The 25,289-nt window shown below is 38.3% G+C and overlaps 1 long non-coding RNA gene across 1 annotated transcript in view; it reads right to left on the bottom strand.

The window, feature by feature from the left end:
• Positions 1 to 1,240: 1,240 nt before the first annotated feature.
• The window catches only part of LOC141399746 (uncharacterized), a 156,155-nt gene continuing 132,106 nt past the window's right edge, over positions 1,241 to 25,289 (bottom strand). The window contains exon 3 of the long non-coding RNA XR_012411928.1: positions 1,241 to 1,361. This is a non-coding gene — a long non-coding RNA (uncharacterized lncRNA). The remainder of the gene's footprint in view (positions 1,362 to 25,289) is intronic.

Raw genomic sequence — 25,289 nt, 5'->3', positions numbered from 1 at the left:
TCCTTTCTTAGTTCGGTCTATGGAACAAATGTTCTGTAATGGGCCGGCTAAGTAAGTAAGTTAGTGTTTATTTGAATCTTTCTTTTGCAATAAAGTTTTCTATTTAGATTCTACATGAGCGGGATTACCTTCACTTATCCCCACAAACACATAGTTTGTATATTGGGTATTCCCTTTGAACTTACCTAACAATGTATACACCAACAAAAGAGCGCAGATATCCAAATTATTTTGCAATGTTGACCAAAATATCTGTACATTGTGATGCCTATGGCTTTTGGAAGATGATTTGTTGTTGTGTGTGTACATAGTTCTGGCCACTGGATTTCATGGATATCGATGTGGATGATTTGTTGGTATAACAACTCCCTCCACGATTGTTTTGCATTGAATTGTTGTTGTTGTTGATGCTGCGAAAACAATAACAACATTTCGGTGAGGCGGATCTTTGATGTACCGCTGTTCTTGCTGGAATTGACGGTGGTACTGTGATGTTTTAAAGACACTGTACTGCTGCTGGGTATATTGATGTTATTGCTGCTCGAATCTGCAATGGGGCCACCAACCGAGGAGTTTGTGGTGTGGCTTCCAATAGGTAAGCCGCCTGTTGTGCTGAGTGTGGCGAGGGTTTGCAGTTTACAGAACTTGTATGTGTACCACATGTGGAGGAATCCATTAGAAGTATGAAGCAGGTTGCTGGTTGTGGTATTAGACCCAAGGATATATTAATTGGGGGCGGTGTCATGTATTGCCACTAATGATACTCGTATGTGCCGTATTTTTAATTTCCGCAGCAGGAAGTGGAGAAGGAAAAGAATTTGTTTTCAAGATAAATGCCATTGGTGGCTCAGTTCCTGAGGCATACCAGAATTTTTCGATGCTAATAGCCCCATTAAACCACCTTCATTATCGTCCCGCTAAAGTTCGAGGTTAATGAATTGTATAATTTGATGGTCTTGAGTTGGTTTGCTTGTGCGGCATCATACCAATTATCACATATAGGGAGGCTACATTGACATATTCTCCGCATGGTGCATATTACTGCAGTACCTTGAGCCGAAGATGATGGTGATGATGTGCCTGAAACCAATGAAGATTTTTGTTGCTGCGAGTCCATATTCATGTTGGCAATCGTTTGTTCTGCATAAAGAAGGACATTGGTTTGGTTTCTAAACCCATCAACATGAAGTGAGGTCTTTTTCTAGGGTTTATCTTTGTCTTTGTGTTTGCAAAGTGCTTACAATTTCTGATCCCAAAACTGCATTAATTTGCGACTTTATTCCTTTCTTTACTTTCCTTTTTGTGTTGTGTGGTTGTGGTCACTGTTTGACAGCTAGTTGTTTTAGCTGAAAAAATCACAACTGCAAAGAGAATCAAAAGAGAAAAGAGCAATTAGTTTTATTGTCCATAATTGGATGGAAGGTACTATTGGCAAGAAATTGACAAATTGGAAAAACTTGAAAACTGTTCCAAGTTTTGGAAAACAAAACTTTGCAATTTGTGTGATCTATTCATCTACCTCCTGCTCTTCTACTCGCTTTAATGGCAAAGTAATTGGACTATACGGAGAAGCGAAAATCCAATAACACTCGCTAAAGGCCGAAACTCAATCAGCTCGTTGCTTGCTTTCTTTGCTTTCCAAATGTCGATGTATTTCTTCACGACGTCGCTTATTTTTTGGTATCACACATTGAAGCAAGACATGTTTGGCGCCGGCGATCATATGTTTAGTGTAAACCAAAAACATACGTTGCACTTTTTGTCTTTGAAAATTATTTTAGCCACAAATTCGCAAATTTGTTGAATTGCATTCATTAATTATTATTCAAACATCGTATGTTTTTTTGTTTGTTTTTATTTAGGGGAAAATATGAAAAATGCATTTTAAATTGAAAACATGCAAGTCATCTCCAAATGTTGAGACGTTAGAGACGTCACGAATTGGTTTTCTAGTTTGGTTTCCGTAATTTGTCTGAATATGTCCCCCAGAAATTAAAATCTGGAGGCAAAATTAAATTTGTATATCTTTCTCACAAAAGTTTTGGTTAATTTTACCCGCTAAATATTACCCGATCACTGTCAAAAATATTTGCATCTTTCTTGACCAAAACCCTTACCTCGTGCATAAATTTGTCAGTATTGAACTATAACTGTGACCTTTAGCGTGAATGTAATTACACTGCACACAATTAAATTAAAACTGTGTGATCCTTGTTTAAATTAGGGTGTAATTCTGTTATCTGACCACGTACATCAACATAGTTCACATCAATGGAAAGGTTTAAAAATCGTCTTCTAAATATAAATCACGTTGTCGTTCAGGATCTAATACAAATTAACACAAACCTTTTGGTCCATTAAATAGCAAGCTTCTTCTTCGTCGTTAACCCCAAACCTTACTTTAAATTTCGCGCCGATCACACTATTATTGCAAATTTGTGGCATCAAAACCCATTATATAATTGGCAGTAAGCCGGTAATGCAGCAGATACATTATTTGCAGTTTGCATCAGTACTTTGGTCAGTACTTCTTTTCCCATATGTAGGCTACTTTGGCGGTATATGCCATCTAGGAATTAAAATATGGAGCAAATATAAAATGTTTATATTTTTCATACAAAAGTATTGGTCCATTTCACTCGCTAAATAATATCAGATCATCATCCAAGATTGTAGGCATTTTCTTCGACCTAAAGTCTTACCTCGTGCAAAATTTCGTGACAATTGAGTTATAATTGCGATCTCTAGCGTTTTTATTATTACACTACAAACAAATAATTGGATATATAAGGCTGTAACTCTGTTATCTGATCATGTACACCAACACAATTGGCATCAATAGAAAGGTCAAAGGTTTATTTTCCAAGTATACTTTACTTATCCTGAATATGTTTTTCAAGAATATAGATATAAGCGGTATATTAAAAATTTTCACACAAAAGTTGTGGTCCATTTAACCCTCTAAATATTATCTGATCGCCATCTCAGATTGCAAGCTTCTTCTTTGTCATATACTCTAACCTTACTTCAAATTTCGCGTTGATCGGACTATTATTGCGACCTAGAGAGCCGCTACAATATTCGATAAATATTATGTTTTTGGTCCATTTCACCCGCTAAATATTTCACGAAAATCACCAATAAAAATAGGGATCTATTCTAGTCTGAACCCGACCTCCATACAAAATTTTGTAACGATCGGTCCATAATTGCGGCCTGGAGTTTGATTACAATTTATAATGGACAGACGGACGGACACACATCTCAAAATCGCTTTATCTCGTCGAGATATGAAGATTGGTATTTCACATTGGGGGACTCCGACGAATATTTCGCGGTGTTACATAAATTTTTGCCAAAACAAACATATAATACCCTTTCCACATTGTGGTGTAGGGTATAAAAATTGGGAAAAAATTTCACTTCATACATATCTTCGAAAAAAATTTTAAATCGACTTGTGCATGAACTTTTTTAAATTTCACTAAAATAAACGTTAGTTTAGCGATTAGCAAGCAAAAGTTCATCCATCCGTGCTACAGGAAATCATTTTTGAGAAAAAATGTCGGAAAGTCATCACCCTAGTGTGTATTGCTGTTGACATCAATTCGGTTCCATGGTAAAATATTTCACTATAACTGTCAGAATTCTCTTATTATGGAAGGTTTATCGAAGAAAATCGTGCCTTGGAACATATGACCACAATATATTACACATGTATCTCAAATAAGATTAAACTTAACATCCGGCTTTCAGAGGGAAGACCAGAGAGTCAACAACATACAATTTTCTACATTATACAATGATCTTTTCTGCAATAGAAGAGATGACTAGAGGTTTAGATGATAGCAATTTACCCAAAGCATTTATGATTATAATTCAGAAACGTTGGGGTGTACAAAATAACTACATAACATTCAACTCTGTACACAGACAAGAGTTTTATTAGGACAATTCATGATTTCTATGGAAGCTCTAAATTAACATTACACCATTCGTGAATAAATTAAAAAAATAAACTAAAAATATACTATAAAAATACATTAAATTTCAACATCTAAAAATATGCTATAAAATAATTATTTTATTATGAAGTTTGCAATGTTACAATCAGTTTTAAGTTTTACAATGAAACATTTATAAAACATAAATTGCAGAAAGTAAAAACAAATATTTGTGTTGCTTTCGAAAGAAATTTTATAGAATTTAATATAAATTTTAGAATAAATTGTTTTCATATTTATATTGCACAAGTTTAGTTGAGCGTGAGTGCAAAGTTTTTATTGAAAGAATAAAATTCAAATACATATGTGCTGCAAATGTTTCAGCATTATTTTTCACAGTAATACAATAATTGAAATAAATGGGAAATTCAATTTAATATGAATTTTATTTTTGATATTTTATTTCAATGAATTGTCCAGCATTTGAATATTACAAAAGAATTGCCATGAATGTGGCAATTTTCCTTCATGGAGAAGGGTAGTTTACTCCATAGCAGCTTGTGTGGCGAAAAGAAAATATTAACATTGCATTACAGCTCTTCGTGCTGAGGAGGAATTGCCACAGTTGGCCAAAGTAATGCAGATTAATTCATTAGCCAAAGAAGAGTTTTTTTTCAAAATCATTGGGCGCACGAATGCGTATGACTATTAACAACACTAATACGCTCCCTAGTGTAATTATTTACATTATTAATGTCAATATTTCGAAAAACATCAGCCATTCGCAGAAAATAATGAAATTTTCTCGATCCACATATTTTGCTATGGGTGACGTAGGGGATGGAAGATACCAAGGAACGGTCCTGACCGGTTTTAATATGGTAAAACCCAGGATTTATCTTGGTCCCTCTTTAATCTCAAGTGCACACTGACCTCCCCGTGGTGTTACCTGGGGAACTGCCTTTAACACCCGTTAAAGGTAGTGAGCTAACATGTGCCGCGCGTTCACCCATAAGAACGTTAAAAACTTGGGTTTGTGCGTCGGGTTAGTAACCCTTCCCTAGAAAAAACAGCCTACTATGAAAAACCGAAAGAAAAGAAAAACAAACCCCTCTAAAATTGACGAACACCGCAAACGTTTTAAGGACCATGATCTGCGAATCTGCACCTGGAATGTTCGCACTCTTTATAGAGAAGGTGCAGTTTTCACATTGGCAAACGTACTTGAAAAGTACAAGGCCGATATTACTGCCATACAGGAAATACAAGGGATTGGGAAAGGCGTCACAACAACACCTAAAGGTGACGCACTGTATTATAGCTGTCATGACGTAAAACATGAGTTTGTTGCGGATTCGTAGTTAGTCGGAGACTAAAAAATCTGGTATCCAGCTTCACCCCAGTGAATGAAAGACTTGCTGCAATTAGAATAAAAGCTAAATTCTTCAACATTGGCTTTATTTGAGCTCATGCTCCCACTGAAGAAAAGGACGAACAGACCAAATATATATTCTACGAGCGCTTAGAAGAAACATATGACAGTTGCCCTGGCCTTGACATTAAAATCATTCTAGGCGATTTTAATGCCAAAATTGGAAAGGAGAATATCTTTGGCCCAACAGTCGGGAAGCAGTGAAACATCTGACCATGGTATGAGGCTGATAGACTTTGCAGCTGCAAAAAACATGGTAGTTATCAGTACCAGATTTAAGCATCTCGATATTCATAAGGGCACCTGGCTGACTCCAGATCAAATTGATTATGTTGTGAAAGATGGAAGACATTCATCGAGCGTGTTGGATGTACGATCGTTTCGAGCTGCAAACATTGATTCGGACCAATACCTTGTTGCAGCAAAGTTACGTACCCGTCTAAACGTTGCAAAGAAATCACGAACAGACACAACGTGGAAGTTGGACATCGATAGGCTGCAAACACAACATATAGCCCCAGCATATTCCACTCAAATAGCTCAGATGTTAATGAGAGCACTCCTTGTTCCGATAACATAACAACACAATGGCAAAATATTGCCCACTCCATGCAAACAGCCGCAAAATCCAGAGACCTCCACAAATGAATTCATGGTATGACCAGGAGTGTCGTGCTGCTACCGAAGAGAAAAATGCGGCATATAGAGCTACTTTACAAGCAGTAGCAACGCGTAGCGCACGAGAGAGATATCGGGAGAAAGGGAGAGAAGAGAAACGTCTTTTCAGCAAGAAAAAGAGAGAAATGGAAAAGCGGGATTGTGAAAAAATACAGATAGCGTGCTCTGGATATGGAAGGAGCAGTTTTCTAATCTGCTGGTATCCAATAGTAGCGAAGACGATGATACCACAGATTCAATCCCAGAAGATGGTATAGAATGTATACCACCCGGCCAAGATGAGGTAAAAACAGCAATCAACCGACTAAAGAATAATAAAGCAGCAGGAGCCGATGGCTTACCAGCCGAGCTGTTTAAAACCGGAGGCGACGTGCTAATAAGGTGTATGCATCAGCTAGTTAGCACCATCTGGCAGGAAGAACGTGTACCCGACGATTGGAACCTGAGCATCCTGTGTCCCGTCCACAAGAAAGGAGATAAGACCGTATGCTCCAACTATATGGACATAAGCCTTCTCCCTATTGCCTATAAGATAGTGTCAGGGATATTGTGCGAACGACTGAAGCTAATGGTCAACGAAATAATTGGACCATACCAATGTGGCTTTAGACCTGGCAAGTCCACCATTGACCAGATATTTACCCTGCGGCAAATCCTTGAGAAGACCCAAGAGATGCAGATCGACACTTATCACCTTTTTGTCGATTATAAAGCAGCTTTCGACAGTCCCCTCTGATTAAAGGTATTCCATGCAAAGTCTGAATTTGGTATCCCCGCAAAGCTCATCCGGCTTTGTAAGATGACTTTAACTGACACTAGGTCATCAGTTAAAATTGGAAGGAACCTCTCCGAACAGTTCAGTACCAAAAGAGGTTTGAGACAAGGAGACAGCCTTTCGTGTGACCTATTCAATATTTTGCTGGAAAAGGTAATACGAGATGCAAATGTAAAAAGAAATGGCACAATTTACACCAATAGCCACATGTTACTTGCTTATGCTGATGACATAGACATCATAGGACGATCAGTAAAGGAAGTAACTGATACCTTTAGGAAGGTCGAAGGAGAATCTGCGAAAGTGGGTCTGGCGGTAAACGGCGAAAAGACCAAATTGATAGTGTCGACGCGCAAAGCGTCCATAGAGCTCGGATCAACTGTGGAAGTTGGTACCTATAATTTTGAAGTAAAGACTGCCATAAACACAACAAACAACATCAGTTGTGAAATAAGAAGAAGAATTGTATTGGCCAACAGATGCTACTATGGTTTAAATAAGCAATTTAAAAACAAAGCCACATCCCGTCAAACAAAAAAAAAACACTGTACAAAACTACCCCTGCTAATGGATGGCTCTGAAGCATGGGTACTTGCGCAAGCAGATAAGGCAGTGATTGGTGTGTTTGAGAGGAAAATTCTTCGAAAGATCCACGGGCCGATTTGCGTTGATGGTGAATATCGAAGTCGTATGAACAACGAGCTATATCAGCTATACAAAGACTTGAATATGGTTAAACGTATCGAGATGCAACGATTGCGTTGGCTATGCCATATCATAAGAATGAGCGATGATGAACCCGCTAAAAAGGCGTATGAATATATGCCACATGGCGGTGCACGCAGAATCGGGAGGCCTAAGCTTCGATGGAGCATACAAGTGGATGGACAGATGAAAAGGCGCGGTATTCCAAAAAGCGGAGCGAAAAACAGAGAGGATTGGAGATCTTTTCTTAGTTCGGTCTATGGAACAAATGTTCTGTAATGGGCCAGCTAAATAAGTAAGTACATATTTTGCTATGCTGCTTTCTAACGAAAGCACTAGTAATACTTTAACCACTTTAACACAATTCCTTTCATGAATATCTGTGTGAGTGCTTCAATTAAAATTTCCAAAATAGTTTGAGAAGACTGTTTTCGTAATACCAATTTTATACAACCCCTAACAAAGATTGTTTCCCGTTTTTCAATTGGTACGAATTTAGTTATACTAAGTATTCCCCATTTTAGTTACTTACCATAATACACCTAAATGTATGCTACAATTTGTTCATTAGTTGCCTTAAAACCCTCAATCACTAGAAATGGGAAATTTCCAATTCAATCCAATTTTAATTGTATTCGCATATAATTCATAGAAAATTTCTATCGGACTAACCTGATCCATTTTTATTATTGTCCTTAAAAAAAGTAACAGATGGGGAAATTATTTTTACCATATTTTCGAGAGCTCTCAAAAGTATTGAAACTGTAAAAAAAACAAATCTAATATTTTGTTATGCTGCTTTCTCCCAAAATCACTAGTAATACTTCAACCACTTGAACACATTTCCTTGCATGAATATCTGTGTGAGTGCTTCAATTAAAATGTCCAAAATAGTTTTAGAAGACTATTTTCGAAATACCAATTTTATGCAACCCCTAACATACTAACCAAAGATTTGTTTCCCGCTTTCTAGTTGCTACAAATTTAGTTATACTAAGTATTCCCCATTTTAGTTACTTACCATAATGCACCTAAATGTATGCTACAATTTGTTCATATGTTGCCGTAAAACACTCAATCACTAGTAATGGGAAATTTCCAATTCAATCCTATTTTAATTGCATTCGCATATAATTCATAGAACATTTCTATCGGACTAACCTGATCCATTTTTTATTATTGCCCTTAAAAGGAAGGAACAGATGGGGAAATTATTTTTACATATTTTCGAGAGCTCTCAGAAGTATTGAAATTGTAAAAAACAAATCTAATCTTGTTGTGTGCTACAAAATAATTTAAGATCTAACAGCACAAGGATACATTTGAATGAACAACATTTTTATCAAGCCATTTAGCTTGCGCCTCTTTTATCCCTTCAACCTCCCTTAAATTGCAGGCAATCATAGTTGAATATATTGCTGCTAAAAAATTAAGCAACTATGGCAACACGTTTTCTGCTATTCATGTTGGCAATTGTCGAACAGCAATAAAAACAACGAGAAGTGCACACAACTCTCTTGTTGGGAAACGTATGGAATTTTTGATTTCCTACAATTCAGGTTCTCTAACGAACTGCATATGGTTTAGTTGTTTTACTTTTTTGATTAGAGAGAGAAGAAAAGGGTATAGGTTAATTATTTGGAACAACCTTCAACACCGCTGTGAATCCTTCACCAGCCTACAAATGGCAAGGGTAAGGCAAGTGGGAATGCATGCAATTGTTCACCTCCCTCTCCCTTGGTGTTATGCAAAACAGCTACCTGTGGCAGACAAATTTAAACACTAACTCTCACACTCTATTATAGCACTGCAGAGCCTGGGCTCTGTTTCTAAGCACATTTACTACTTTTATGGTTGCAGCAGATTTTCCATTATACCACAACATACACTCATTGCTGTTATTGCATATAAATATGACAATAACACATACAAAAAAGCAATATAGAGGTATAGGCAACAACAAAAGTGAAAGCCATTCATGATGTTGTTGAACATCAGGTGTTGGCCATAAGGACGGAGGAGGACGTTCGGATAATGAGTAATCGTTTTGGGAGAAGTACAAAGCAACAATAACAGCAACACAATGACAGCAGTAGTGTCAATTTTTAGTTTTGTGTGTGTTTTAACAGTAACTTTACATTCATACCAATAGTAATGAACCTAAAAGAAGGCATAAACAAGTAAGCAAAGGCTATAGTCGAACGGGGCCGACCATGTGATACCCTACACCACAACCAGTAGGAATTAGCTATGTGCAACCGCTTTGCACGCTGAATGTCCGAGTTCGACTCCCATCAAATTATCTACGGTGGCAAAATACCCTTAATAATGTTGGCAATTTTTTCCTGACTATTTAAGCCATGAAAAACGTCTCTACAAGTGGCAACTTAGGACACGCTGTTCAATGTTAGTAAGCTAACTGAGTTTTGGAAAAGTTTGAGAATTATTTTATTCAGATTTGTAATTTTAGTTGGAGCCGGCAGGAGTTTTTGGAACTTCTGGGACATATTATCTCAGGAAGTATGACTTACCCCGGAAAAGGGACCAGAATAGGGACCGTGAAAAGAACCTCATTCAAAAAAAATATTCGAGAGGACTCTTAAATTTCTCTTTTCCGAATTTTGTGTGGGAGGTACCCTAAGGTGTGCACTGATCTAGTCTTATCCGATCTATATCTGGAAGGAATAATATATGGAAAGTTTGGGGCAAATCGATTGCTCACAAAGCGGACTGAAAGTATGGGCGGGGACAACACTCCGAAACTAGACAATATTAAACTACAGTTTAAACAGACAGAGCCTACTACTCCTCAATTTAATTGAGGAAAGCGTCCCCTTGACACTCAAGGAGGAAAGCATCCCGGATGAAAGTGTGGGAAAAATTATCGCTGACTGATGAGGAGGATGATATGCACGCGACAGTGATCCATGTCCCTACCTCTAGTCTAGCTAGTGAGCCCCCATCCGGTGATGTTTTGGTGTCGGACAATCCCGATAAGCCTCTGCTTCTAAGGCAAAAGCAGTAGAGGAGGAGAGTGGCGCGAGCGAAGAACCTACCGATAAGATGGATGATTCGCTGAATCCACAGACCTCCAATTCTGCCAAAGCCAAGGAAGCAAGAGAAAAAACATCATACCGAAGGGCAACTAACTATTGCAATCGGTATGCCAATAAAGACCCTAACACCATCAGCGTAAGGGAATTTCAAACGATACTTTCTAACCTCAAGTTCGTGAAGAGATTTGAAAGAGAATATCCTCACGTAACAAAGAGGGAAGTGCGTGTCAGTGAAATCCCTACGTCAAGAGCGGGGGAACCCCATCGAAACCTCCAAAGAGGTGACGAAGGGAGGAGACTTCAGCTCTGATAAGGACAGCCCTTTTTCCAATGCGGCAACGTCGCAGCCCTCAAAGAAGGCTGAGAAGAAGGTATCCAAGTCCTCTGGGAAGGTATCGACTGATTCTGTAGCTGGGGGTGAGTCAGCTGATAAAAAAAGATACCATCCGACACAAGTGGGAACACGAGCGGGCGGAAGAGTGATGGGTCAGTGAGGCATCGTTTGCTTCGGTGACGAGGAAGGCTAGTGAGAGGATCACTATTGAGAAGGTTAAAGCCTCCTCATCAAGTGCTTATTCTCTGAAGTCTTGTACGTCTAAAAAGGCGAGTAAAGTATACCGCGGAGCATAGTGCTCTGCAGACTCCCTTCTCGTCCACAAAGGCGAGTAAGGCCAACGCGGAACTAGAGTTTTGCTGAATCAAGCTCGTCTGTGAAGGCGAGTAAGGAAAATGCAGGACCAAGCGGTCTGCAGATTCCCTGCTCGTGTACGAAGGTGAGTAAGGATAACGCAAAGCCTACTGCTTTTCAGACTCCTTGCTCGTCAAACCCGAAGCAGGGATGACATTGCTGATCTATGGATTGTCCCGGGTGAGATCCGGCTTGGCAATCATAGATAGGGCTGACCCCCAATGGGCATATCAGCGACTGTCATTGGTTGCCAGTTGAGGGTCGTCTTCGGGATATCCTCATCTCGGACGTGGTTGAATAGACCAATGTGCGGCTAGGCCAGCCTGCTCTTTACAAGGGAGTCAAGGTAATTAGCTGTGAAAACAAGGAATCGGCAGATTTCATTGTTAAAACAGTTAATGACATTGACTCTCTTTGGGAAGGAACCTGGCGGTTGTACCTTTGTCTAAGATACCATGTGGGATGATAACCTCAGTATGGGTCCCCTCCTCCTTCAATGGAGCTAGGATGAATACTAAAGTTGGTTGAGAAGCAGAACGTCGGTGTTCTGATGGCAAATTGGAGGATTATCGGTTGCTATAAGAAGAACGACGGACGGGTCATCAAACTCGCTACTGACAAGTCCGGAGAGAACTTTTTAAGAAGTCGAAGAGGGGTGCTGTACTTTGGATTAGGACGATTATGTTTCCAAATTCCACCAAATCACCAATAATTAGGAAGCGGCAAAAGCTTAGTTTGTGCAGATAAACCTGCATCATTGCAAAGCTGCTGCTGCTGAACTACTGAAAACCCTCTCGACTCGATATCTTGTATCGATATCCAGAAACCTTATTTATACAAAAATAAGGTGAGTGGGCTAAGCGGCAAGAACTATTCTGTTTTCGCGGCATCGAATGGGGACAAGTTGAGGACATGTATAGTTGCTAAAAAGAATCTTAACCTAATCCTTCTGTCCAATTACAGTAGAGGTGATATAACCACGGTACGGATGGAAGAAGGTCGGAGCAAACCCAGGCAAGTTCATTCAGGATCTAGTGGATGAACTAGGGAGCATAGGCTGGGTAGTCCATGGATGCCCACCACTTCCACTGGGGAAGCAGTGACACAAACGCCAGAGGTGAGTACATTTTCAATTTTATTTTAAAAAATAATTTAAGAATTTGTAAAATAGATTAAGGGGGGAAGTCATTAACATAACACTAACCAACATGGACGACTCCGATGTAGAGAATTGGTAGGTATCGGAAAATTGCTCCTTTTCGGATTACAAGATGATCCTATTTCAGATATCTATACCCGGGGTAACACAAAGCCCCCATAGAAATTCCAGGAGAACGGATTGGGGTAAATTCGAATCTCTGACGGCTTCAAAACTATGTGGAAGTTATACTCTCCACACAGTCAAGGAAGTCGAGAGAGCTGTGGATTCCCTAACTAAACCCTTCCTGACGAGCTATGAAGACTCGTGTCCAATCACCTATCCGGGGTAGAAATCTCAACCGGTGTGGTGGACCAAACAATTAGCCAATCTGCGTAAATCAGCAAGGAAATCCTACAATAAAGCCTGTAAGACGAAACTCAGTACGGATTGGGATGCCTATAAGGTCATTTTTAATAAGTACAAGAGTGAAATCATGAAAGCTAAGCGAAATTCTTGGGTTAGTTTCAGTGAGTCAATAGAGGTAGTTAGTGAAGCTACCAGCTTTCGTAAGATACTATCCAAGGACCCCAAATCCATAGGTAGTATTAAACGTAGCGATGGTTCCTGGACTAACTCCGGATTAGAGACTCTGGATCTGTTGTCAGGGGTTCATTTTCCCGGTTGTGCTGAATTCGACGGAGTCTTGCAAGCAAGTCACAGTCGATTCCGAACTGTCGAGGATGAACAGCTGATTGACAGAATACTTAACCACACAAGAATTAGGTGGGCGATCAACAGTTTCCAGCCTTATAAATCACCGGGACCGGATGGTATTATACCGGCAATGCTACAGAATGTGGCTGAGGTGGCGCTATCAATCCTGGTAGATATTTTCAAGGCTTGTTTACTGTTATCGTACATACCTAGTCTGTGGAAGGAGGTAAAGGTGACCTACATCCCCAAAGCGGGGAAGCCAAGTCACACTCTACCAAAGGACTACAGACCAATTAGTCTTTCTTCCTTTCTTTTAATTAGAACACAATTAAACCTCAATAACATCAGCAAATCACAACATGCCTACACTAAATGCAAATCAGTGGAGACTGCCCTGCATGAGGAAATCTGTTAACAGAGGCACTCCGCAGGGAAGAGTTCTCTCACCCCTGTTATGGCTTCTGGTAATAAATGAAATACTTGTGTGCTTCGACGGGCTGAAGACCAAGGTAGTTGCCTATGCTGATGATGTGGTTGTGCTGATAAGTGGCAAATTCTTACCAACCCTGTCTGAGCTCATGCAAAGAGCTTTGGTACAACTTGCAAGCTGTGCCCCGAACAATGGTCTAGAAGTAAACCCAGAAAAACAGAGCTTGGACTATTCCTTAAGAAACCCAAAATTCCCGATTTCAGGCCTCCAATCCTGAACGGGGTGGCCCTGGAACTTTCACGGAAGCAAAATACCTCGGCAATATTCTGGGCCATCGCTTGACATGGAAAAGGAATATCGAGGAGCGAGCGAAGAAAGGACTCATGTCACTTTACTCCTCCATGGTCTTGTCCATACTTACCTATGGGGGGCTGGTTTGGTGGCAAGCTCTTGGGAACAAAGCGTTACTCTCCAGACTATCAAGTGTACAAAGAACTGCGTCATTGCTGATTACCGGACGTATTAAAAATACTCCTCAGGCTTCTTTAAACGTCATCTTGGATTTCCAACCTCTAGACATCCTAATCCAGTTTCAGCCGGCGAGAACTGCTTTCAGACTTCGGGAGTCAGGATCTTGGCTTGGTTCATACTTCGGACACTCGAATGTGCTAATAGGTATGAGATAGATATTGTGGAACATCTGCTTTGTTGGTGCCCTTATTGCAAACAAGAAGATACTGAACACTGGGTAGATATTGGATATACACTCTGACCTTCCTGTCTAACATATATCGCATTGTTCTACTCAACTTTGGCAAATAACTTTCATGGCTTGGCAAGGGTCCTTCACTACTTAATACAAATTTCTTCTATTTTCCAGTACAATATCATCTCTACCTCGGCATCAAACTTATCTCAACTGCACCTCATCATCATCTTATCATCTCTACCCTATCATACTCATGTTACTGTACCACATCAACATCCTCACATCTTTAAATCTGCAACTAAAACCTACACAGGATGAACACAATGGACCAACGGTCTCCGAGTGATGGCTGCGCTTCCTTAAACCTTACCTAACCTAACATATGTACAGAAGACCCCTATTCTTGTATAGAAGACGCCTTATATTTATAAAATACCATTTTGGAGGGACTTCTATGTATGGGAAACCTTTTAGAAGGCCCTCTTAAGAATTGCCACATTTTTTGGCAAACAACGTCGTGCAAAAATTTTATCATATTGTAACTTCTTGAAATGTTGCAGCTGCAATCATCAAAGACCGCACTTAATCAAACTGCAGCATCCTATTGAAATTCAAAAGAAAATTTTGGCAAAATAATTTATGAAATAAAAATACAACTAAATACGAGGACAATTCAGAAACTTCTTAGCCTAGCACAAAAAGCGCGGTATAAACAGAAAAAAGTTAAGTGTTTTGAAAACTTCCATCTCTGTTATGGACAAATGTTAAATTTTGTTTCGATCTGGCAACTCCTTCATATAGAAACAGATGTTCAAAAAAGACGCATCCGCAATTTTTTTACAATGGAAAAATTAGAAATGCCTGCGTGGGTTGCTGAATTTAAACGTGGTCGTACAAGCATTGAAGCTGAACCACGTAGTGGACGTCCAAAAACATCAACAACAACAGAAATTGTAGCCAAAGTGCATGATATGGTATTAAATGATCGACGAATAAAAGTGCGTGAAATTGCTAATATCATGGGCATCTCAAATGACCGAGTCCATTTAATTTTGCATGAAGAACTACAGATGAAAAAGCTTTCTGCAAGATGGGTGCCGCATTTCTTAACTTGTTTGGTTGGATCGTTTTAAGCGAAATAAAATGTATTTTAAGCGTCGTTTCATAACTGTTGATGGGATATGGATCCACCACTATACTCCAGAGACAAAAGAACAATCCAAACAATGGACTGAAGCTGGAGGAAGTGCCCCAAAGAAGGCAAAAACAATTCAATCGGCTGGTAAGGTTATGGCAACGGTTTTTTTTGGTTTTCGAAGGTATTTTATTGATTGACTATCTGCAAAAGGGTAAAACAATAAATTCAGAGTACTATTGCAACCTTTTGGATCAATTAAATGTACAAATTCCAGAAAAATGTCCTGGCTTACAACACAAAAAAATAATTTTTCACCAAGACAACGCACCAGCGCACAAGATTGTTTTAACAATGGCTAAAATCAACGAATTAAAGTACGAGTTGCTTGACCACCCACCTTATTCTCCTGACGTAGCTCCCAGTGACTTTTACTTGTTCCCAAATCTAAAAAAAATCCTTGTTGGCAAGCGTTTTACCTCAAATGAAGATGCAATTACAGCTGTAAACCACTATTTTGCAGACCTTAAGGAAAACTATTTTAATCAAGGGATAGAATTGCTATAAAAGCGTTGGACTAAGTGTATTGAAGTTTCAGGAGATTATATTGAAAACTAAAAATATTTTTGAAAAACTAACTATTCTCTTTCATTGATAGGCTAAGAAGTTTCCGAACCGCCCTCGTACATATAAGAAAAACCAATGGTTGCGTATAAGTATTGACGATACTTATACGCAACCTACAAACCTTTAAAAATAATCGTAGAAACTCATTTTTTTCCTTTTTAAGAACCACACTTTACACAAAACTGTTTTTCCAGGCTCTTTCTCGAAAAATATTCCTGAAAAATTTATTAACATCTTTACATAAAATATTTTTCTTATTAAATTTTCAGTAAAACAAGATCAAACCCCTTTCTCTTATCTTCACCTATGCCCATATTTCTCGACATTAATAATGATTTCTCAATTCGTAACATTTACTCAAGCTATGTTAGCACGTGCAATTCCAAACCACAAAAATTGAGAACATTCATTCAAATACTTGCACTGACATTCAGTTCTTTAAATCTGTTTTCTGTATGCCACTTTCACTATTCCATTGTGCTGCCCAAAAATTTAAGATCATAAAAGAAATAAAATATTGTACACACGCAGCGCAACCATCCAACAGAATGCTCCTAAAAATATTCTCACTAAAACCTGTGCTTTCAATTCTCAGTATTCTATTTTATTTGTTCTTCATACATAAGCGTTGTTCCAATTTTCGTTGGAATTTCCACAGATTGCAATGGCAGTTTGAGCAACTTGTTGCAAGGCTTTGTTTTAACCAGAATAGAAATGTGATAATGAAGAGAAACCCAGAATTGTTCTTAATTTAATTAGCTCTGCTTAAAGGTCTCTTCTGTATGACCTCTCCTCTAAAGGAGTCTTCTGTAGATAGACGCCCCTCTATATTCTTATATACATAAAAGTTCCTCTAAATAGGTTTTGTTTACATTGAAGCCTTTCTAAAGGAGTCCTATCTAAATAAAAGTCCCTCTAAAGGAGATCATCTCTAAATAAAAAATTATCTAAAGATATAGCTTTTACATGTAGATATCTTTCTAAAGGAGTCTTGTTTAAATAAAAAGAAGCCCCGCTGTATTTATAAAAGATCCTCTATATGGGTTGTCTAAGCTTATTCGCCGATCTCAAGGTGCATTCTGGACAAGACGCCGCCTAGCGGTTCCTTCTATAAATTGAAAGCCTTGTGAATGCTTCTACAATAAATTGTGGAGTTGGGCAATCTAGTTCAATTGAACGATCCGGATCACTATCTCGTTCAATGGACACCGGTAATTTATTTGACAAAACTGCGTATACTTAATTTTACACGTTTGTTTTTATGATGTTAACGAGATTGCCCAACTCTAATAAATTGAAAACCTTCTAATGGAATTTTCATCAAAGTCTGGGAGCGTTTTATTACTGACAACATTCATACGCACCCGTTTGCAACTTTATGACTTTTTCCGATTTCAATAGATTGTAATGTTGGAATTTTTCTCACTCCTCCTTACACTTATGGACCATGGTTTTTATACCCATTTAAATGTTCCATTTGATGCCACTAGTGAAATAATGGCAAAATTTTTTGCAGCTGATGTTGAGCCAGCAGCATTGAACCATTAGCGTAACATTTATTACAAACTATCACAAATATAACACAACGGATAAAATATGTGGATAACAAACAACCTCTTGAAAATAAAATAAACTACCAGCGGTAGCAATCAACAAAAACAATGGTAACAACTTTATTGGCAAATAACAACAAACACCATTGAATTACAACTTTCCGTGTTTTTATTAACACACAGAAGACTACAAAAACAATTCTACGGGTTTACATGTTTAACATCAGCATCCACTAAATTTATTTAAGCAGTAAAATACAAAAAGCTAGAACTAAATCCCAAACAAAACGAAAAATCCCATGGTCAAACACACAACGAAAACTTTGCATTAAAGCACAACAAAAAGACACAACACACACACAAGAGCATAGAAAGCAGCAACGGAAAAAGTGGCAAACGGAAATGAACATATAACTGAAACCAATGAACTGAGTCTTTGAATGCCACTACTATGCGGAATTGTTTGGCTGTGGAATGCCATGCTGTTTGAGGGGCTACACTAATACTTCATTTTGATCCGATAGTGTTGCAATCACGTAATTTAAACATTGTAGTTTGTCTTCATCTATGGTTTTCGTTGTCTACATCTCCCTCTCCCTCTTTCACCGTGCTATTCATTCCTAACTTTGTAGCAAATAGCTGATGTTGAACTCATTTACAGCTGGACAAAAAGAAGAATGATGAAACAATTGTAAAATAATCTAAAGCAAATGTGACATTACCGAATCATTGTGGAGCTGTTTGGAAGAGTTAGAAATACAATTTAGAGACATAAAGTTACTGTTACAATGAAGCAGAAGAACGATGTTTTTCTACTCCATTCATTGTTTATATATTTTTTAAATAAAAGTTTTATTTGTTTTAGAGTAAGTGGCATTTTTCATAGGAAGATGACCCAGGGACCAATTGTATATTAATTAAGACAAAGCAATAGGATAGAGTAGCGTATGACTATGAGCACCACTCATACTCTTCACTAGAGATAGAAAAATATGGGTTTCAATGGAAATTAAAGCAAAGAAACCAACTTCATATTTATGAAGATATATGTGTAAAATGTTCAGAAGGGCGCATGATACTTTTACGCTAATTTGGAAAAGGTATCCTTAGGAGGACTTCTATAAGTAAAATTCATTCTTAATGGGGATGTTTTGTAAAAAAAATAACAAGAAAGCCAAGGCTATAGTCGGACGGGGCGGACCACAAAATCAAAATTTCTTTATGGAACAAATAAAATTCTCGTGCATGGTGCGCCTTAACTCACTTTAAATGAAAGGTGCTTTTATCTGGGAAGCTTTTGCGGATTTTGAAACCACAATGTTCATAGATGAGATAAACCAAAAAAAAAAAAAAAAAAAATCGCCGGAGGGATTTTCAAATAAATTGCATTCAAACTTCACATTTTTAGGGTTTTTTAAGATTTACACGTTTTGGCTTGGAAACCGGAAGTCCTATCTAAATGGGATTAGAGAAAATATTGTAGCTGTGAAAATTCTCTACAAGACTGGCCTTTATGATATTTTCCGAGGTTTTACAAATTTTTAAAATAGAAGTTCAAATTGGTACAATGTACTGACTGCATCGCTACCTTCTGAAACAATGTCATGTACGGTGCCCTTAACTAACTTCAAATGAAAACCGCTGACACCTGGGAAAATTTTTGCGGAACCGGAAACATCAATGTTCAAAGATAAGAAAAATCCGAAAACAAGAAAAATTCACTGGAGGGGTTTTTAAATAAATCGCGGCCAAAATTCACTTTCATAGGTTTATGTTGGGTGTTCAGGATTTTGCTTGGAAACGGCTTAAAGAAACTGTTATAGCGCTGAAAATCCTCTACAACATCCTCGTTAGTCCCATTTCGATAAGACTTGCCGTTTTCAAGCAAAATCTTGAAAACTTAATATAAACCTAAAAATGTGAACTTTGATCGCAATTTATTTAAAAATTCCTTCAGCGATTAAGGCATCGTATCACACCAAGCTTAAATAATAATATAACAATTGTTTCACAAACATCCCACAAGGGACCAGGGAGACTTCTCTCATGTCAATGAGTGATTGCACCCCGATTTATATTCGCTCAACTTATCTCCAAATCCGAACGGCGTGTCCTAAGACACCACTCGTTGAGAAGTTTTACATGGCTGAAATACTCAGAAAATGTCGCCAGAATCACTGAAGGGTATTTTGCCACCATTGAAAATTTGATGTTGTCTGGCTGGGGAATCGTTTTAAAAAATGTGGCAATGCAACCCATGCTGCAATGTATGTATAAAAATCCAATTGGACAATTAATACGCTAGGGCACCATGTAATTTGCAATAATGCAAAAACTGGGAATGGGAAAATGTGGTTCTCTACACAAAACCCATTATATATTAGAGAATAGGCCCCTTTATCTAGCAGACACGTTATTGCAATTTGCATCAGGAGGAAAGGTTAGTAGTTTCTATACCATCAGCCTTTAGGCTAGAAAGGGTATACGAGTGAATATAAAAAAAATGTAGTTTCCATGAAGCCAAGGTTTGCATTATTATAATACGCGAACTATTGCAATTCACCAGTAACTATGACCATGGCTAGATCAATTCAAGTGTTTTTGAACAAAGCTCAAAAATTTGGCAAAATAATTTAATTTGCGTGGAAGTTATGACCGCGTAAATAAATAAAAATAGGAAAAAAAACGTTGAAGCTAACGTTTTCTTGTGAATGAAAAAACTGACACATCACTCGCGGTTTTGCGAAGACAGCGGTTTAAAAAATTTAGTGGCATGGGAGCTGTATCCGATTTATCCCAAAAATAGTGTGTGATGCTACATCCACGGTTCTTGGTGGATTTGATCGAAATAGGATTAGATCGATGTATTTTTCCACGGTTGGTAGTGAAATAGGATGCGCATAAAAAGTGTATGCACCTTGTGCAAATTATAAGCGTTATACAGATTGTTGCACACTAAACTGCAGACGACGCTACATCTTAGCGGCCAAAGTAAATCCTGGCAAATGTGTACAAATTAAAAGAGAAGAATTCGCCGTATTGATAAACCGCATGCGCATCAAGCGATTTTGAGGATTTCGCGATTTAGACGCATTTCAAATGATACAGTTTTATTTGAAGATTATACCCCATTCAAAGGAACTCAACATTTATTTGAACGTTTGAACGTTTCCGCTAGATGTTAGCGTGTACTCGAGAAGTGATTAGAATAAAAAATGTGATTTTTTGCGTGAAATTTAACTGAAATAGAAGAATAACTCCGAACAAATTTTCTTACATTTCCTTCAACTAACTCATAAAAAAATTTGAAAAATATTTTCTCTTACAAAAATTTTATAACTTCCCTCAATTTAATTTTTTTGTTTTTGCTAAAATGTGCCAACCGCTAAACAGATTTCTATATTTTTGGTTCCATTTGAATCGTCGCGATGTTTAGATTACGCACATATTTTTAAAATATTTTTCCGATGCATAAACAGCTTAAATTTTAATAAAACAAGTTGCAAGCAAGCAACTTTTTTAATTCTTTCTTAATTTCCGCGAAAATTTACAACTTTGTCACTTATGTTATGGGACCTCAGTAAACATATAGTACGTAGGAAACCCTTAATTAACGATGTTTCGCAATATAATGAGTAGCGTTGTTTTAAGATTTATTTCTTATTATCAGAATTAAAACCGCAATATCTTTTGCGCGCAACAACCAAAATTAGTATCTCGAACAGATTTGAGAATCGGAATTTTTTCCCAAAATTAAAAATTTTTTTTTTATTTTTTTTATGGAAAACTAAAAGAATTTGATATTTCCTCATATACACTTTGATAAGACCAAAAATGTGCCTCATCGAAATAATGGTTTTATACTCCAAGTATATTTGGACGAAATTCGATTCAAACCAAGTTTTGCTCTAAGATGGGCCATATCGTTCCACTCCTTCGGGTACCTTCCCCACAAAAGTTCAAAGTTTGTGTGTAAAATTATGTGAAATTATGTGAACAATCGATTTGGTCCAAACTTTGCATATCGTATTATTCCCGGGTTCGAATATGGACTATATTGGTGCACTCCTTCGGGTACCTCCCACACAAAATTCGGATAAAGTGAAGTTAAAGAGCTCCCCTCGCATCGTTTTAAAATTTTTTTTGGTAACTTGTCCTTACGGCTCCCTTTACGACGGTATAATCTATCTAATCTTTACCAACTCTTGGTTTTTCCTTTTGATGTTAATTTGTTGTTAATTATCGCAGTTATGACATCATTTTTATAATAAGTTAAGGGGGTATTATTTGGTAACGTCAATGACAAACAAGAAGTATTAACCGTTTTCTTCTCCCCCAGATTTTATGAAACAAAATTACAAAGTGATATGCTTCATTAATTCAAGTCCTTACTTACTTTACTTACTTAGATGGCTTTTGTATTAAACAGAACGTCTTGTTCCATAAGCCGAACTAAGAATAGATTTCCAAACGCACCGATCTTTTACTTTACTTCTCCAATTTGGATGCCATTTTCTGTGATATCTTCTTCAACTTGGTCTTTCCATCGGAGTTTTGGCCTTCCCTTGGGGCGTATACCGTCGAGTGGCTTGTATTCAAATGCCTTTTTGGCGGGGGCATCTTTATCCATCCTGCTGATATGGCCAAGCCAACGCAATCGTTGTAATTTGATACGTTTTACTATATCGATGTCGGTCGGCTGGTATAGCTCGTGGTTCATACGACGTCGGTATTCACCGTCAACGCATATTGGTCCATAAATCTTTCGAAGAATTTTTCTCTCAAACACACCAAGTTCTGCCTCATCTGCTTTCGCAAGTACCCATGCTTCAGATCCATACATAAGTACGGGTAGCATCAGTGTCTGGTAGAGCGTAAATTTTGTTTGACTAGAGGTGGTTTTACATTTAAACTGTTTACTTAGACCAAAGTAGCATCTGTTGGCCAATATTATTCTTCTTTTGATTTCAAAACTGATGTTGTTCGTTTTATTTATGGCGGTGCCGAGGTAAATAAAGTCATTTACTACCTCAAAATTGTAGTTCTGAACATCAACAGTTGGTCCGAGTCTACTGGACGTCTTGCGTGTTGATACCATAAACTTTGTCTTATCGCCGTTGACTGCCAGACCCACTTTGGCAGACTCTTTTCCAATTTTTGCAAAGGTGGCTGTTACGGATCGAGTTGATCGACCTATTATATCAATATCGTCTGCGTCTGTATCGGTATATACATTCGATTCTCGTATGACCTTTTCCAATAGAATGTTAAATAGGTCACACGATAGGCTGTCATTTTGCCTGAAACCTCGTTTCGTTTCAAAAGGTTCCGAGAGGTTCTTTCCTACTTCAACAGCTGATCTTGTATTAGCCAATGTCATCCTGCATAATCGTATAAGTTTTGCAGGGATACCAAACTCAGACATGGCTTGAAACACCTTTGATCTAATTGGGCTGTCGAAGGCGGCCTTATAGTCGACGAACAGGTGATATGTTTCGATCTGTCTTTCGTGGGTCTTCTCCAGTATTTGGCGCAGTGTGAAGATTTGGTTATTTGTCGATTTACCAGGTCTAAAACCGCATTGGTATGACCCGATTATTGCATTAACCATGGGTTTTAAACGTTCACACAGCACACTCGACAGCACTTTGTATGCGATTGGGAGCAGACTTATGCCTCTGTAGTTTGTAGACACCTTCTTGTCTTCTTTCTTGTGTACGGGACATAGGAGGCTGCCAAATTTCGGTAATTAACTGATGCATACTCCTTATCAACATTTCGCCACCGGTCTTGAACCACCAGCTCCTGCTGCTTTATTGTTTTTCAGCCGATTAATTGCTGTCATGACCTCCCTGTGGCTAGGTGGAAGACATTCAACGTCGTCGTTTGCGATAGGTTCTGGTGTATCTTCATCGCCGCCCATATTTGATACTAAGAGCTTCATGAAATGCTCCTTCCAGATCCTCAGTACGCTAACTGTATCAGTTACCAGATTCCCTTCATGGTCTTTGCAGGAGAATGTGCCTGCACCATATCCTTCAATCTGGTGTTTTACACTCTGGTAAAATTTGCGGACTTCATTCTGACTCCTGAACATCTCTACTTTCTCACGCTCACGTTTTTCTTGCTCTTTCTTTTTTCTTCTGAAAATACGCTTCTCCTCTCTCCTCTTCTCTTGATATTTTTCTTTCGCACTTCGTGTTGCTACTGAATGCAGGGTTGCACTGTATGCCGCGTTCTTTTCTTCAGTAGCCTTACGACACTCCTGATCGTACCATAGATTTTTAGGTGGTGGTTTTTGGTACCCAAGCACAGATTTTGCGGCAGTTTGAAGTGAGTGGGCTATTCTTCGCCACCGCGCTTCCACATTATCGGGGCAAGCAGTTCCGTCTTCCAGCATGTGAGTCAGTTGAGCGAAATAGGCTTGTGCTATCTGTTGTGTTTGCAGCTTCTCGACATCCAGCTTCCGTCCCGTGTTAGATCGCACTTTTGGCGCAACATTAAGGCGAGTGCGTACCTTCGCGTAATCGTTTGTTATTTTTACGTCTGCCCGGTTCCATCGCACTTTCTGTAAGGCGATAATATCAGCATTGTACTTGTCAAGTACATCCGCCAGTGCGCAAATTGCACCTGCTCTGTAGAGAGTCCTGACATTCCAGGTGCAGATTCGCAGATCATGGTCCTTAAAACTTTTGCGGGGTTCGTCAACTTTAGAGGGGTTTGTTTTTCTTCTTTTTTTTTTTGTTTTTTCATAGTAGGCGGTGTTTTGACGGGGTGAGTTACTAGCCCAACCCAAGTTTTTAACGTTCTTATGGGTGAACGCGCGGCACATGTTAGCTCACTACCTTCAAGGGATGTTAAAGGCAGCTCCCCAGGTGACACCACGGGGAGGTCAGTGTCCACTTGAGATAAAAGAGGGACCAAGATAAATCCTTGGCTTTGCCATGTTAAAGCCGGTCAAGACCGTTGCTTGGTATCACTCATCCCCTACGTCACCCAATTCAAGTCCTTAGCCACTTAAAATTAAATTTGTTCTTAGTTGCCTGAAAGTATGCAACATATATGTTTAATATTTTTGCCTGAAATCACACAAAATCGATATATGAAATGATTTTTGTGTTCGTACAATTTATTTTAATTAAGCTTGATCCACATATTTCAATTCAGTTAAGTCGATACTCAGCTGTTGGAAAAAATAACCTCTTTATTGCAAAAATATTTCAGCGGTTTTTATGCACTCTCTCCACTAGAGTGTGTGTTAACTTTTTACACTTAACAAGTATGTAGTATTATTAATACTTGACACGTTAACATGTTTGTGTCAAGTGTTTTACAATAATCAATGTTTCAAAAGTTAATGCGATAGGTAAAGTGTTTATTGAGGTTGATAGCAATGATGATAGGGGTGGGTGGAATGCACTTTTAAGCCATGAATGGAAACATGTTTTATTATTTAAGGTTATTGGAAAAAATGCTGGTAAACCAGTGAAGAAGATTATTATTTGTTCTCAAGTATAGGAAAAGCTGACTGAAACTCTCTGGTGATTGAATAATAATTTGTAAAGATTTGCTTTTGAACAAATTATTGGAATAGTTTTCTTCTACTTTAAAGCTTGCTTGCTCAAGCAAAACTGAAAAAAATTTGCCATGTACATGGTGTGGTAAACGGATTGAATGTGAGCTCAAAGATTTTCGAATATTT

This window comes from Musca autumnalis, unplaced genomic scaffold, assembly GCF_047663935.1.
Source record: "Musca autumnalis isolate F117 unplaced genomic scaffold, ASM4766393v1 scaffold_3, whole genome shotgun sequence".
Taxonomy (NCBI): Eukaryota; Metazoa; Arthropoda; class Insecta; order Diptera; family Muscidae; genus Musca; species Musca autumnalis.
This window is presented reverse-complemented; position numbering and strand designations above follow the sequence as displayed.